At 47.7% G+C, this 16,425-nt stretch overlaps 1 protein-coding gene across 1 annotated transcript in view; it reads left to right on the forward strand.

Annotated features, from left to right (window-relative positions):
- Positions 1-278: 278 nt before the first annotated feature.
- The window catches only part of LOC138491328 (metalloproteinase inhibitor 1-like), a 163,961-nt gene continuing 147,814 nt past the window's right edge, over positions 279-16,425 (forward strand). Inside the window, exon 1 of the mRNA XM_069617787.1 lies at positions 279-489. The gene's annotated coding sequence lies outside the window, so the exon portion shown is untranslated. The remainder of the gene's footprint in view (positions 490-16,425) is intronic.

Below are 16,425 nucleotides of genomic sequence, written 5' to 3' on the forward strand. Positions count from 1 at the left end.
GTACCTTTGCTGACCTAGCACAAATTGCACTGGAACCCCCCTCCCTGTCATTTTTCCCTTCCCCCGTGCTTTCATCCCTTGCCCTTTCCGAAAGGAACGACAGCTGCTTTCTCCGTATGCCTCCCACTCTGTGCAGCTCCCTGTGTATTCCCGAACATCGCCTTCAAGTCTCGTCTTATGTCGTATCGCCACGCGCTCAACTTCTCCCTAGAAGAGTCCTCTCGCTTGTCTGTCCTCATTGTTGACTCTCGTAAAGAGTGACGTCTTCCCATTCGACCAGGCTGCCAAACAGTCTCTCATGTTGGAGCACGCCAGCCAGCGCCGCTGTCACTGGCTCTTTGACAAAAAAACTCGTCAACAGTGAAACTCTCAGAGCTGTGCTGCCTTTGGAGGGGAGCAGCAGCAGCAGCAGCAGGTCGGCGCACTGAGAAGGAGGCAGTGCTTAGCCTGGTGTGCGTCCGCTCTACTACTGCTCGAGTTTCTTCGCAGGTCTGTACATTTACGATATTTACATGTCGTCTGTGTGTTCACAAAGGTTGCCTACAGCTCTTTCCTTTTTTACAAGAATTACTGGCAGGATTTTCTATGCTAGTACGCAGCAGTTATTGAGAGCCGTGACAAAACACCAGCCGGCCAAGGCCTGGTTCTCCCTCCTTCACTTCCTGCTTTATAGTCCTCTTTTCAGTGGCCGATTGGAAAACTGAGAAACGTTTTGAAAAGAAAAGCACACGGTTTAGCTAGCTCTCCGTTGAATAACGTCGTTGGGTAATGGAACCTATTGATTTAAAGTGTTACTAACGCACAGCAACGCCTATGCTGGCACGCAATGTGCAAAAATACTTAATCCAGACTTCAAAAACTACCCCGCAAGTCTATTCCACCCATTTGAATGCATCCATCTCTTAGCAGTCGAGTCAGATGCATTGGTGGGTTATACCTGCACATCACAAAATAACACACCCCATTCGCTTCACCAAGACTTTCATTGTGTAGTGTGATACTACTGAAGATCAGGTCAGCAATGGCAATGCTACACTGGCATAGAACCATACCCGGGGAGGAAACAACTGCTATCTAAAAGCAAGTTGCAATTATTAATACACAACAAAAGCATATATGAAAAAGCCAAGTGAATTTTTAAATGTATAAACTGCTGATCTGCACCCTTTCCATCTTGTGGCTCTTTCTTCAGCTGGCTTTGCACATTGTGTGGCACTGAAGGCAGTTTGCGTTTTTTATATCTCTGCAGGGCGATGCTACTCCATTGCCACGTGACCCTGCTTTAAAGCACAGTAAAGCCACAGACCTATTTTCGCCAGAAGAGAACAAGGCACAGCGGACACTCTCTAGCCCTGACTCTTCCCTGCAGGCCCATTCAAACTATTCATGGAGGGGTTCTGAGCAGAGCTAAAATGCACAGAACACAGCTCCCCAGCACGGCAACTAGATGTGTTAGTGGTATAGTGCCATATTGTGAGTTAGTAGTGCCAACTCCGCCAAACGACATTGCTGTTACGGCGAGTGGTAACTGTGGAATTTCCACCTAATTATGAGATGCGGTTAGCCTCATTCTGAAGTCCCACCACACTTCATTGGAGAATGAAGAAATTGGCACCGGAGGCAAGTAGTTCCACTTGAATTAATTCCTCCATTTCTTCATGGGTGGGACCTCCTTGCATGGAGGTATTGGATGGGGCTGCGTTTCTAGCTCATGCACCTCATTATAGGTTTGGCAGTAAACCAGCAGTAAAGCTGGTAATTTACTGCCAACATGGTTTACTGTTACTGCCACTCAGTCCTGTGGCATTACCACTGGATTGCGAGTGGTGTAAATCCACCTTTTTGGAGTGGATTTACCCCCAGTGGTAATCCCGTGCAGTAGATCTGACCAATTAAAGTGCAGGCTTTACATCTAACATCATGCAGGAGTTAAATCTTACTGTAAGAGATCACTCAGAGGTTGGCAGTGCAGAAGATGTGGCAGTAGTTTCATTGCTGCCCCGAAAATTGCTACTTTTGTAGCACACCACCTTACTCGTAATACGTAGTAAGGGTCATCCTGTGGACTGAAACAAATGTATTCCATTACCACCACTTTTTTCATTTACCGCCAAACTCGTAATGAGACAGGAATATATCCGAACCAGTAGGTGATGTTTTCTCCTTTGATATGTGATTGTGGTCTATTCTCCCATAAAGAAATACTGCACACATGCTATTAAGCAAAGCCTCTCAATTCAGAGGACACTGTGGTGCTGCTTTACCACAGATGCCTCACCGTATGTGAGATGCGGTCAGTCCCCATGTGAGTTATTTATTTATTAATTTATTTAAATGCACGTATCATGCACACCTCAAAAATAAATCATTACGAGTTGCTGTGATGATTAAGCCGCAGAACTAGCAATATAACAGAAGATTAGGAAGTGGGAAAGCCTAGGGAACGTTCATCAAGACAGGGTGGATAGCCAGACGTGTAGCCAGTATAATCTAACAAGTGGGGCCTGAAGCTAATGTGGTTGGGCCCACCGCAGTGGCATTAACATCTGTAAAAGCCCACACAGCGCTGTTGAGTGGCAATTTACAGATTTTGGGTGGGCCTGGCCCGCCCAGGCCCGACCCTGTCTACATATTTGTCAGGTCTGAAGGAGCTTTCCGAACTGGATCAAGGAATTTGCTCGACAACTGGAGAGGGGATGATTGGTCCAAAGGGTTGGGCCTGAAACTGAAAACATTCTGTCACCTTGCGGGGGCACGTGGATGAGAGAACACTCTGTGGTTTAATGGATTGTGAGGGCGACTAATGTGACTGAGATATGTAGGATCAGAGGCATGTGCACCTGGACATTGATGGGCTTTTCTCAATGGAAGTCTGAAGAGATGGGAAGCTATTTGATAATTACCTCAATAGTGGTAGTATGTCATATCATGTCACTTTTCCTGAGCACATGTATGCTATAATGCGGGACTACTAGAGCTGTTTGTCTAACGACACTGCACACCCACAGCCCTTTAAACCACACCTAAACAGGAAACAAATTAACTTGTGGGTCCCTTTCAAGTGAGAGATCATCTCCCTTTGCACAGAGAGTATAGGGAGGTGTGTCCTGAAGTAACCTGTACTGAGATGGGCGAGCTTACTGTCTGCCATTTCTAATAGGCTTGCACGCGCCCTGGTGATTACCTCGATCTCTGGGGAATGTAGTCAAATTCATGGAACTTGTAGAGTTGTGACCCTGCGCTGAAGCTACCAGCTCTCGCGAGGCTCGAGAGGAGAGCAGGGGAAAAGGATAAACCTTTGTATTCAATCTGGGGGAACCCTGCTGCTAGTTGCATAAGTACCCTGAATACACCAGAGAATCACTGAAAGAGGAAGTGCCCCATCTGAGTAACTGCCCCTTAATTGACATCTTTAAACCTTTTTCAAAGCGAGTACCCCAGCTGCTATCTCTGGGTGCTGTCCTCTATTTCCTGGCATCGCCAAAGGTGTACTGGTTATCTCTGACTCAGGACCCAGCAACGCCCTGCCTTATTTTATTATCCTCCATATAAACAGTTATGACTACCCTTCTAACGCTCCCTTTACCTTCTGGAGATGGCTCGTCAAAGGATGCCAATACCACAAGCATGGTCCTCCTTACGCCATATCCTATTGAAAGCACAGCCATCCACATCACAGTATGGAGGAATTGACTTTCATTGCCCCGACTATGAGCATTCACACAAATAAGTACAGTGCAGAGAAGAACTGAAGTGCTGCTCACCCGGATCTATGTAAAAGTGGTACATTCCGATTGCCGTCAGTGAAAACACGGGCTGTTGTATTCCTCTTTCTTTTGTTTTATTGGGGGTACCCATTCTAGCTCCTTTTCCGAACCAGCACCCACTTTCTTGGCTCCACCCCCTTTATCCCATGCACATTTAATAATGTGTAAGACCAAACAACTACTCAAAACAATAACTTCGTTATTGCCCTCACCTTGACAACTGGGGTATATCCAATCCTATTGCCCATGACTAGCGCAAAAAGGTCTATAATCCACAAAATAGACATGCAGAAATATAAAGTGCTAGAAGACAATATAGAAAATGCCCCCCCCCCACAAATTTGCTACCTTCCTCACTGTTCTGACCCTAGCTGCGTTTTCCTCTCTCGCACTTGCGTTTCCCTGCTCCATCATGTGACACGTGCGCTTGTCAACCATTCACAAGAAATTTCGAGAACTCATTTTTGTAGACAATGCTCCACGTCTGCTGTCCATATTTTATATTTCAACAAAATCACCCTGCAAAAAACACAATCGAGGTTTACATATTTTTCTTTTGAATTTGAATGTCATGGGCTTATCGGTCCACCGCCTTATAGAACCAAGAGTCTTCCGTCTAGTCCATGACTTATGATGTTACTGGATAAGCGTATCAGGGATAATGTCCGACAGTTCGCTCTAACAAAGTCATTGCATGACTGTTGCAAGCAGATGCTAATGGGGTATTTCTGTTGCGTAGACAGCCGCCCCCTCCGTTTCCAAAATCCAGGACCTGGTTCTAGGGTTTTGCAGTTTAAGATTGAATGAATGTATTCTACAGGCAAACATTGCCTACCTTTGATTATCTGGCAGACTCCAAGAGAGCCCCCTTCCTCTCTCACCACTCCGCCGACCCCTCTCTCAAATCTATGCACAGTATAGCCATCCCAGATGGAGTAAGAATTGGTTTGGTGAGCGAGTTGGTGGAACAATGTTCCCTCATCAAGTGACCAATATGTTGGTCCTTCTGCGTTCTCATCCTTGTTGGTTGTGTCTTTTGCAGGAGTCTGAGATGTTTTGAACTATGACTCCCATGAACCCTCATTACTGACTATGCTGGATAGGGCTAATGGGAGTTGTAGTCCAAAAAGTTTGAAGATCTAAAGGTTGCAAACCTCTGCTCTTTTGAAAGCCATAACCTATTTCTCCATGAAGTGCTATTTGTTGTGTAAACTTAGCTGACCTTTTCTTTACCGTTCAGGAAGAGGGGGTGGCTTTCATTCTGAAACCCAGTCCTCCGCCTCGAGTTTCGGTTTCTACTTGTTACACCCAATCGAAAATTGTATGGCGCTGACAACCACCCTGCCCCTGTGCACTTCCTCCTAGAGGAAGAGTGTATGATGGCATATAGAACAAATGAATGCTGCTGTATGTTTTCCTTTACAGTCATATCATTTGTGATACAAAATAAACAATGGAAGCTACCACGTGGAAAGGCAGTAACTCGGAATAGGGCTACGATAGCCAGGGATTTAAGAGCAGCAATTGACAATAATTGCCAATAATTAATGGGCACGTTCTGAAAGAGCTTACTCACCCCATAAAATAATAGGCACCGGGACAAAAAAAGAAACAGAGCAGTATCATCTAACCACAGCCACACCTTATTCATAACAAGCTAAGTAGCCGGCAAGATCTAAAGGTAGTGAAAGAAGTAACTTTCTCAGGGCTTTGGATGACTTGTCGAAGGCCACGTGCTCGCCCTGGAATCACCTTTCAATTAGAATGACCTACATCCCCCATCGAGAGCAACAGAGCCCATCAAGACGGGGCAAGCTATGCATGCAGTTCCAGAATGTGGTACTATAGAAAAACAAAGACCGGGCATCAAAACCATACTACAATATATGATGGCATTGTAATCGTCTGAGAGTGTTGAGCTCATACTGGGTGGGTGAAGATTCCACCTCCAAGTTATTTGAAGTTGTCCTCATTGGTACCTTCCATAAGGCCATCAGACAGAACCCAGAGATTCAATGGATCAACAAACCAGTCCACAAGCACAGGGAGATGCGGGGGTTGACCTCCGCTGGCAAGAAGAGCCGTGGCTTGGGCAAGGGACACAAGTTCTGCCTTACCATCGGAGGTTCGTGCCGTGGTGCCTGGAGAAGACGCAACACCCTTCAGCTCCACTGTTACCGCTAAAGCCCATTCTGCTCAAAAATATCTTTCGAATAAAATGTGTTTTGAGACAAAAGAAAAATGGTAATCCAGTGGAATACTCAACTAGCAACTGGTAAATTCAGGTGCCAGAAAAGAAACTTTAGTAGTAAAGAAAAAAAAACTGCTGGAATCCCGGATGCAATGCAACCAGCTGCCTCTTCTCTTCTTACCTCTTTCTGGTAAACATTTAGTGATCGGACACCTTAAAGGAGCCGCCGTTCATTAACTTCCAATTCTGACCAGATCTTTTAATTCCATGGTCAAACAGGCTGCCTTACTGAGCATAGGTGCACACACGCCTGCATTTTTAAGTGTACCGGAAATGTGTTAGATATGGTGACTGTGTAGCCCACTGGTTAAGGACTCACCTCTGATATAATGGGCCAAGCCTGCACTTCTCAAGTATGCATCCCTGCAGTGGCCATTCAGCCATGCATCATTTTCCAGGTCAATACATTGAGTACCATTACATTGGGTAATAATAACAGCTTATTGCAGAAATCTGACATGACGTGTGTATAATCACTTGACATTCATATATATCAAATGTTAAGATGCCAGATATGTATCATGCCCAGATGGCAGATAATATGTATCAAGATTGGGCTTGTGGCGATATGGTCCTGAACTGTAACATTGGTGATTAAAATGGAGGATTGTGTGTGCCGACATTTTCCTGCTAACTCAATTTGAAGTGGGTGGTATACTTGTGTCCTAAACTTTCCCTTCCAGAATGAAATGCTTTTGAGTTCATTGAACATGCTGGGAGGAAGGCATTGTCTCATAAGGTGATATGATATGACATTTATAACGCGCCTGTACACAAGTGTTTCTAGGTGCAAAATGACAAGGAGAGGGAATCAAAGGGAGGACAAAACAACGATCTTACAATCTTACTAGTCCTTGTGTCATTCAGATCGCGCAAGTGTGGGGAAGAGGGAGGGGAGAAGTGCCAGGGGGGAGGGAAAGGGAGAAGCACAGGTAACTCAATAAGTGCAGCCACAGGGTGGCTCATAAGCACAGATAGAAGGGACAGTGGGGTTGCAGATACAGACCCTTAAGTGCAGAGGGAACCCGTAGGCAGTGCAAAGGCAACTAGACCTGCAGGAGCCCTGGCTCGAGTTCAGAGGGTAGCCATGTGACCATTGCGCGGGGCAGTCAGGGACATCAGCAGGAGAGAGGAAGAGAGAAAGCGGAAGTGAAAAGGAAGGTCTTGAGTTACTTCCGGAACAGGAGGTGGTTGTGCTCAAGTTTGAGTGAGGCACAGAGGCTGTTCCAGAGGGAGGCCCCCGCCGAGGACAGATATCTGCCCCCACTCTCTGCTTGGAGAGGCATCTGACCCTCAGAGAGTTGGAGGTGGATGAGCAGAGAGCTTGAGAAGGAAGATGTTTGGTAAGAGAATGGTGGCGTCATTTCAGGTGGGGGTGTGCGCAAGAGGCATGTGTGTGTACTAGGCCATGAAGGACTCTAACTGTAGCCGGGAGAGGGAGGTGAATGTGTCTTAGAAATTGTACTGTGAATGTGTCATGCTGTGGAGTGAGTAATGGAGTTTCTAGGGTGGTTCAAGATGGGGGCCCCTTCTTCATAATATCAGCTACCCTCCATCGACTACACCTCACCAGTGAGCAGTTGGTGTCAGGGCACTAAGGCATCAAACAGATCCTTACCACACAATCATTGCTTTATTTGTGGCCAATGGGAACCAGTCACACTTATATGTAAGTCTATGGATGCATACATTTTGCAGAGAACCTTTATGGCCCCCCAGAAAGAGAGCGAGCACAGCCCTGTTGCCATCTTGTACACCACTTGACCAAAGACTGTATCCTCAGTGTGATTGCATCAGCCAGATTTCGACCTGAAAGCTGTGCACACATCTGCACTTTCGGTGACAGTTGGCCTTATGTTTGACTATTAGATAGCTCAGCAAGGTGTATTTTGGGATTAAAACTGAAGATGGACCAGTCAGTCTAGTGTACTGTTTAAATTGTGAATTGAGGAACCGTTAAACCATCGTTGAAAGCCCGCTGTCTACATTATGTGATCCTCAGCGAATCATTTTATATCACTGCTGTGCCTTTTTGTTTCCCTTTCTACCAAAACCGGGATCACCCAGCAGTGAATCAGCTAATTATATGCTATGGAGAAAGTCTTGCTCATGCATTGTTTGACTATTGTATTACTACTCCACGTATAATTATAATATGAACTATTTATGGTGCTTACAGTTGGTTGATTAGCCTCTGCTCACTCTCTGCAGCATCCCTTTGAGTCATGTTTCTCTCACAAATGATCTGCTGCAAAGGTTAATGACAATGCACCTCATTACGAGCTTGGCGATGTGGTAAGAATGTGATGGTAATTCCATAACAGGCACAAAAAGTCAGTTGCCACCAAAAGCGGTGGTGGTAACAGCATTGCTGCCACTTTTTTGGTGATAACAGAAGGACTGCCAACTGTATGGTGCTGCCATATTTCGAGTTTGGAGGTAAAGTGGAGGAATCACTTCTAGCAGAATCTGGCCGACATACCGTCCGGTATTACCTCTTGTGGTAACTCTGCCAAAAATCCCTATGGAGCCCTACGGACTCCAACAATGTAGATTTACACCACCATACCCACACTCCTGTTCTAATCAGTGGGTTTGCCACCTGTCGACTGACAAACTCATAATGCCCCCATGTTTTCTAAATGTATGTTTATTTACAAATTGACACATTTGCTAGGCTTTGGCATTGGTAGCCAATTGCACCATTCTTATACAGACATCCCTGGTGGTAGGCCACCCACGATGGCTTGTTTAACTCTGATCAGCAATTTCACTCCAGCACTTGGTATCTGAAGTATTGAAATATCTCATTTCATTAGTTTACTCATCCTTCATTGATAAGGTGAGAAAAAGGAACATTTGAAAGTGCAACTCATTTTGTGTTTTTAATGTATATGTCTATTGTAGTTAAGTTACTGTGTTTGAGCCATATGAATGACATTGGGGGTGCAAGTGAGTATCAGCACCCATGTGTACTGAGCAGCTCAGGCGTAGGCACTTGACCCTCATGCATAATTTGGCACCGGTTCATCCTCATTGAAAACTGACTACTCTCTACCTGCTGTTCTGCCATTAGCATTCACATATTTATGATAAGAGTCTATCTAGCATTTGGGAAAGTTTGTATATTTGCATGCTGTCCCTCACAAGAGCGATGTTTTGTTCTGTCATGAGTACACATTCAATAAATGTTATCAGCAAGAAGTATGATTTGTTTAAAAGTCTTTACAGATATGAACAAACTTCAATGGAATGGAAGTATTTACAAAATCAGCGTTATTAGTTGCTGTTTTAATAAATGTAACAATACACATTGCAATGCTCCCATTTCCCTGAGCCATGCATGAACTGGTCATCCTGTCCTCATTTCTGCTCGTCTCATAATCACTCCAATGTTACAATGTCATGTTGCCCTGTCTTTATCAAAATCCTCAATATAATGTCTTCTTGCCTCTAGACACTGTCACTGCATACAGTTTCCCAACAGGTTGCATGATGGCGAGCATCCCAGTGCCAGTTAATTCATAAACCTAGCCAGTCTTTTTCAATTTCAGACATGCCAGTACACGCATCACTTCTCAAGTACTTTCTTTATTTCCATGCGATATGCATGAATCTCTTTTTCATAGCCATATATGTTTTGCATATCTGAAGTTTATACATACAAGCACACAGGTTTGTCGTTGCTATTGTACGTAACAGGCAGTCCACCTACTTTTTCCTGTTGCTCACTCTTCTGCCCCTCCTAAACATGATTCAGCGAGACCCCACTGGAAGTGAGGTTCCACAACAGTGCCCAATGCTTAGTTGAGAGGCGCTTTAGTATGCGATCTGAATTGGTTTAGTGATCAAAGACTATGGTTTAGGTATTGTACCTTAACCATCCTTTCTACAACTTTTCCTAAGCTAATGAAAGGGGTTGTAAGTGAAGCAAATAGAAGCTGTTGGTTTGCCGTTTCAAAGCTGGCTTGAACTTCTTCACCAGCGCAATGCTGTTTTGTGGCTAATCATTATGTGGTGCCATGAAATCATAGAGGTCCTCTGAGAAAGAAACTTTGAGCCATACACTTTTTGCAACTTTCAGGTGAATTTGTTACAACTATTTCATTTTTTGGCCTGATGCCAGACTTTTGCTCCCTAACTCTGCCACCCCTTGCATTCTGACACTCCCCCCTGCCCAGCCTTGTTGAATGGCCCCTCAAGCCACATGACCAAGAACCATAACCCTTTGGCTATTCCATTCATTCACACATTGCCTTAGCTGTCCCTGGAGCTGTTGCCTCCAAACCCATTCCCTCATTCCACTGTGCTGCACCTGCTGTATATGCTCTAGGGTCATGTGATTGAGATCATTTACCTATAACTTGGATCCCTCAAATCACACCCAACCTAGCCCTTTAATGCCAACCACCCAAGCCCCTGGGCCACAGACCCATGTGTAGAGAAACTAAGTAGCATCACCTTTAAATCTGCCAGTGACAATTGTACTGTTATATTTGCACCACTGTGTTCATATACTGAGATATATGCAACCCAATGGCCCTCATTACAAGTCTGGCAATATTTTGTCAGTGATTCTGTGGAGCCGGTGGTACAGTTTCCAGCGACCGTAACTATGGAACCATTGGAAAAACACACCAATGGTGTGACCGACATGATGGAAACACTGTCATCGGCGTCACAGCAATAATATCAGTGGCACCTTTTACGGCCGGAAACAACGGCAACGGAAACACTGGCACCGGAAACATTTCGCCGGCCGCCAATTTGGAAAACACAATCCACTTAAAATCACCCAGTTCCTTTTGCCACCCAGACACACAGACACCTGCATTGCATTGCATTGCATTAGTAGGCATGGCATCTCGAATCCCTGAAAGACGGCAGGGGAAGCCACGCTTCACTGAGCAGGAACTAACCAGCCTGACAGACTGCATCATAGAATATGCTGGAGAGCTGTTTGCAACGGACCACCAGTGCAGCACACTACTCAGAAAGAATGCACTTGGGAGGAGCTGGTGCAGAAGGTGTCAGCTGTGATACTCGTAACCCACACAGAATGAGACTGCCACAAGCGGCGGGATGACCTCCGCCTGAGGATCCGCAACCTGCTGTTGACCCACCATAAGGAATGCCTGGCCACTGGCAGTGGGACAGCCTCCCTCATCAATTAAACTCATGCTTTGGGAGGGGAAATGCAGCAGTGTGCTGCACCTTGAAGGGATTGACGAGTCCGGGCGGCGGAGGCTATTGCAGGACACCTGAAGAGGGCAGTGAGTAGACCGTGCTACACCAAAACAATCACAGTGGGAATGCACACAGAGACATGTCCAACTGCATGACAGCAGACTACATCCAACCTATACAGTGGCCAATGCAAACATTGCCCCCCTCAAACATCCAAACACACATATGCCCACATGAGTACTGGTCATGTGCAGACATTGAGGACATGAGAACCAACACATACATGAGACACACACCCTCCAATGTCTTATGAATGCACCACAAGCAATGTGCCCCCGTGACACACTCACATGCATGCACACATCCAATCTGTCCTTAAGGACCCGGTCCTGGCATGTTGACCGCCTACCTTTCAGATGACACCCTCAAGTGCAATAGTGCCCTTCCCAGACCTCCACCTCAGTCCCCACCTGTGGCATCCCTCATGGCAACATTCAATCGCCATAACTCCCCAAAACCTACCTTGCCCCTTTGGCCACCTCAATCACCACCATTGCACCCCACTCCCAGTGTTATGCTGATGAAACACCTCCCACCCTCAAACGCCCATCCTGTACTGCCTCTCCATCCTCTCTATACATGAATGCCTGCTGATAACCCCTACCGTAATCCCATCCAGACAGAGAAGCTCCACATTGTGATGCCTGCGCCCTGTTATCCACCATCTCCCTGGCCAACCTCCATGGGCCACCTCCCCACATCCCCCTGAGAGGCCACAAACCTTGTTGTCACCATTGACTTATCCCACACGTCATGTCCACACATCACAGACCAAGAGGAACGTCTCACAGCACCTCCACCCAGAGGCACCCTCCCTTACTTCACCTACCGCCAGAAGCCTAATGTCTCCAGAGCCCTGGTTCCCCCTGGGCATGACAACAGCAACAGTCCTCCCTCATTGTACCTCTCACCTCCATTTGCCCCTTCATACTATTCCAGAATAGTGCAGCGTGATTCAACCTAGGCCTCAAGCCCTGCGACTGCTTCAAGCCATCCATGCAATCACTCCACTTGCTACCTGTGACCACAAGGATCCATACAAAGAACCCCTGCCCCATACACAAGGCTGTCTGGGGCCTAGACCCCATGAGTTACACTGGTGCCAGCCCATCCTTTACCAGTCACCCTCAACATCCCTGACCAGCACTTGCCTACGGCCACCATTCCCTGGACTAGCCTGAATCGGGACCACCATATCCTTTGCATTGTACTCCCCTCCCATCCCCCCCTTAAACCCTTTGCACCTGCCCCTGTGGCTCCCATTAACACATGCTCAGGTCGCTGAGGTCACCACCCCCTGCACTGCACCCCCTCCCATCCCGGTACCCTCACCCCTCCCTCCCATGCACGATATTGTGCCCTGCACTTGCACATTAACAATGATACAAGGCCCAGTACGGCCATATCTCCTAATTTGGCCACCCATGTCCACCGCCATCCTGCTGGTGGCACCTGGAAACACTTGTGTATATACGCCATACCATTTGACAATGCATGAACTGTAGACACCATGCACAGATATCATGCCACATGCTGTCTGAGCTGCATGTAGCAAAGCCATAGGATGGCATCATCTGACAGCGATCAAGGTGGACCAAGCCCCTCACAGACAGGCACACAGAGGAGAGCCATGCCACCCTACACCACTGCCAGGGCTACACCAGCACTGGCCAGGCAAGGCACAGGCCCAATGAGCATGCCTCCTGCAACCTGGAGCAACTCCTGCTGCCCCAACAGAGGCACAGCCTTCAGCCCATGCAGCAACTCCTGCTTCCCCAACAGAGGCACAGCCTGCAGCCCCTGCAGCAACTACTGCTGCCCCACCAGAAGCACCAACAGGATGGCCAGTCCCCCCACAACCGGCTCGTATGTACATCAGCGCATCTACAGACGACGATGCCGGGCAGGAGGCCGGGCACACAACCTAGGGGACATCTGAACACACCCTCTTCCACCGTCCCTCATTCAGCCCCTGCGGCATCGACAGTCCACCTCCACCACCCATCCCCAGCATCAGAGACATGGACGTACGCCTACGGCACATCAAAGAATGTCAAGAACAAATAGCAGGACTTGTGCGTCAGAGGGTCCGCAAGGGGACTGAGGCAATCTCGGCACTGGTTGAGACCCTCACCCTTTCCCTGCAGGTGGCACTAGAGAACAGAAACATTGCAGGTTCCGACACACCCTCAACCATCACCACACCTCCCAGACCACAACTGAGCAGCCCAGGCACCGATCCCTGCACCTGTCAGGCTCTCCACAAAAGGGCAGATCAGGTGCTAAAAAGCCATGGAAGTGAGCCAGTCCCTGACATCAAGTGACACTGATGCTAACTAGGGGTTGTTTTGGATTGGTTTGTTTGGGAGGCTTAGTCAGGGAGGGTCAAGTCGGGGTATAGCTGGGGGGATTTTTGGGGGGTTAGTTGTGGGGTTAGTTGAAGGGGTGGTGGGCCACACGTTTTTGTTGCTTTTCCATGAAGAAATACACATGGTTCTGTATATGAATTCACGTCTGGACATTCAATTTGTGCAGTTGAGTGCTTTATTTTTGCGCTGATTCACATGCAGTGTGTGCCATGGTTCATGTGCCTGTTCTGTGTGCTCGCAAATAGTTCTGTATGGGTTCCTGGCAGGCTGCACGCCCATCCCTGTCATCCCTGTAATAGCGTAGTCACATGTCTGTAGCTGCATCCACTTTGCTGTCATCATCATCGTCTGCTAGGCATGTCCATGTCCGGGGGCAGGGAAATGTTCTGCTGGATGCACACATTGTGCAACATGGCACAGGCCAGGACTATCTTCCTCACTTTCACTGGCCTGTACATCAGTGCCCCGCCAGAGCGGGGCAACAACATTGCTGCTCAATTGTGAACCTTGTTCTCATGTGAGCGCAATTGTATGCTGTTTCCTGCTTGCTCTGTGGATGTCTCACAGGGGTCATCAGCCATGGTGGTAAGGGGTAGCCGGAATCACCTGCATGGAAATGGAAACTGGGAGGGCCATGTCATTGAGGTGACTGGGCAGTGCATGTATTTTGGGATGTAGTTGTGTGACACATGCATCTGCGTCTGTGCGCTTTGCCGTGCCATCAATCACCATGCTGCACCCTGTGACAGTTAATGCTGGTCAGGACATGCGTAGGATCAGATTCCCAAGGATGGCCATAGTGAGGATATGCTATGCTTTGTGACATGGGAGTGATGCACTCTGGTATCTGTGGTGCATTACATGTGCCTGTCCATCCGTGTCCAAATTGTGCTGATGTGTCCTTCCGTATATTCATGTGGTACATGCCAGTCGCAGGCACCCAGATTATGTCCCTGCATTTGTATGATGCCTGTTGGCCATGCAGTGGTGACAGTGAACACCCCCCCCCATTTCCCAGTACACTTGCAATGTGGTGTGTGTGTTGATCCTTTGACCCACCCAATAGCCAGGTCCGCTGTCCACCGTAACGGGCCCTATACCCAGGGAGCATGCTATTGCACAGGACCATGGAGTCATGTGTTGATCATGGGAAGCGTGCACAGCAGTGTTTGATCATCAGGTCTGCATCACAGACAACCTGCACATTCAAATAGTGCTACAGCTTTCTGTTCTGATACACCTCCCCTGTGGTGTGGCCAGCCACCAGCTCTATGTGTGTTCAGTCCACTGCTCCCAAACCATCTGGCATGCCCGGAGGGGCATGGAAGCGGATCTTGGTGGCGTTCACCTGTACCTGTGTCGTTGGTAGGGTGATATCCTGGGACACTTGACACAGGAGGGCATCCAGGAACTGCACGAGCACTTCTGAAAATGCTGGCAGGAAGATGACATGCAGCTCCCCGACTGTGTTTTGGATTGTGCCATTGGCAAGAAAATGCAGCACCAACACCACCTTCAACAGAGGGGGAATGGAAGTCCAGATGCCAATGATTCTCTGGATGTCATCCTGGATGAGGTCCACTATTGCAAGGATGGTCTCCCTGTTCATGCGTTAAAGTATGTGGATTTGCCTGTCAGTCAGGGACCTGGGTGTGGCCCTTGTGCGGGATACAGGTGCACACCTCCGGGGCACAACTTGCTGCCCATTATTCCTCTGCATCGTCCTCCTCCTCCTCCTCCAGTGCATGTCGACCTGTTGCGACTGTTGCACCTCCTGCTCATCGAGCTGCATTCCGGCATGCAGCAGCTCCATGTCCATGACTGCTGCTAAGAGTGACAGCATGGTTGTGTTGGAAGGTGTGTGTGGTGTGGGTGTGGTCCTTTTCAGCAGTCCTTGTGCTCTTTGTGTGCAGCTGGGTGAATTGGGTGCACCTGTGGTCTGTTCCTGCACACCTGAACCTGGTTACCACCTGCTCCGCGGTGCTTGTGCCTCTGGCACGGTTTTCCCAGTGGCACAGGCATTTTTGTGCCAGTGTTTCCAGGAAATCTGCTGTTGTAATGCTGCCTTCTTTCCGTGGTGCTGGAGTTTTCGGTACTGATTCACGAGGGTCCAGCAGTTTAAGTTACCTGTGCTAACGGCAATGGTGGAACATTGAATGCTGTTACCAGCACTGTTGTTACCAGCATTCCCTCTCGTAGTGCGGCAGTCTGGAATGAGTGCCTGTAATCGGAATTACTGGCACATTAATTTCAATAAAGAAACAGGCACAGTAATTAGGTGTGAGGTCAGTTTGGTCAGACAGTTGGATTGGGGTGTCTACAGGGAATGAAGAAGGTGCTCCTGGAAGATGAGGCAATTGAGCTGCTTTCTGAATTCCATAAATGTGCGCGTGAGTCTAATGTTGAGGGGTTGGATGATCCACAGCATAGGGCATGGATTGAGGATGCCTGTTTCCAGTGTTTTTTCTTCTTTTTTGCATTTTTGCAGCTCTAATCTGACCAGGTCCTGGCTTCTTGTGGAGCAGTGGCTGACAGAGGATGTGCCTGAAAGAGGAGGTGACCTTGTCAATTAGATAGAAGGGAGTATGCAAAGGGATGGCTTTGTAAATGAAGCAGCTGGTTTTGGATGCAATGCATACTTTTAGGGGCAACCTTTCATGTTCGATGAGAGTGGTTAGATACATAATGTGGTCAAATTTGTAGAGTCCTTTGATGAGGTGGGCTGCAGCATAGAGGCTAATTCTCATTGGCGCTGTGGTAGAGATGGGTAGACCAGTGAGTAGGGTGTTTC

Source organism: Ambystoma mexicanum, chromosome 10, assembly GCF_040938575.1.
Source record: "Ambystoma mexicanum isolate Mex_15411 chromosome 10, UKY_AmexF1_1, whole genome shotgun sequence".
NCBI classification, from domain to species: domain Eukaryota; kingdom Metazoa; phylum Chordata; class Amphibia; order Caudata; family Ambystomatidae; genus Ambystoma; species Ambystoma mexicanum.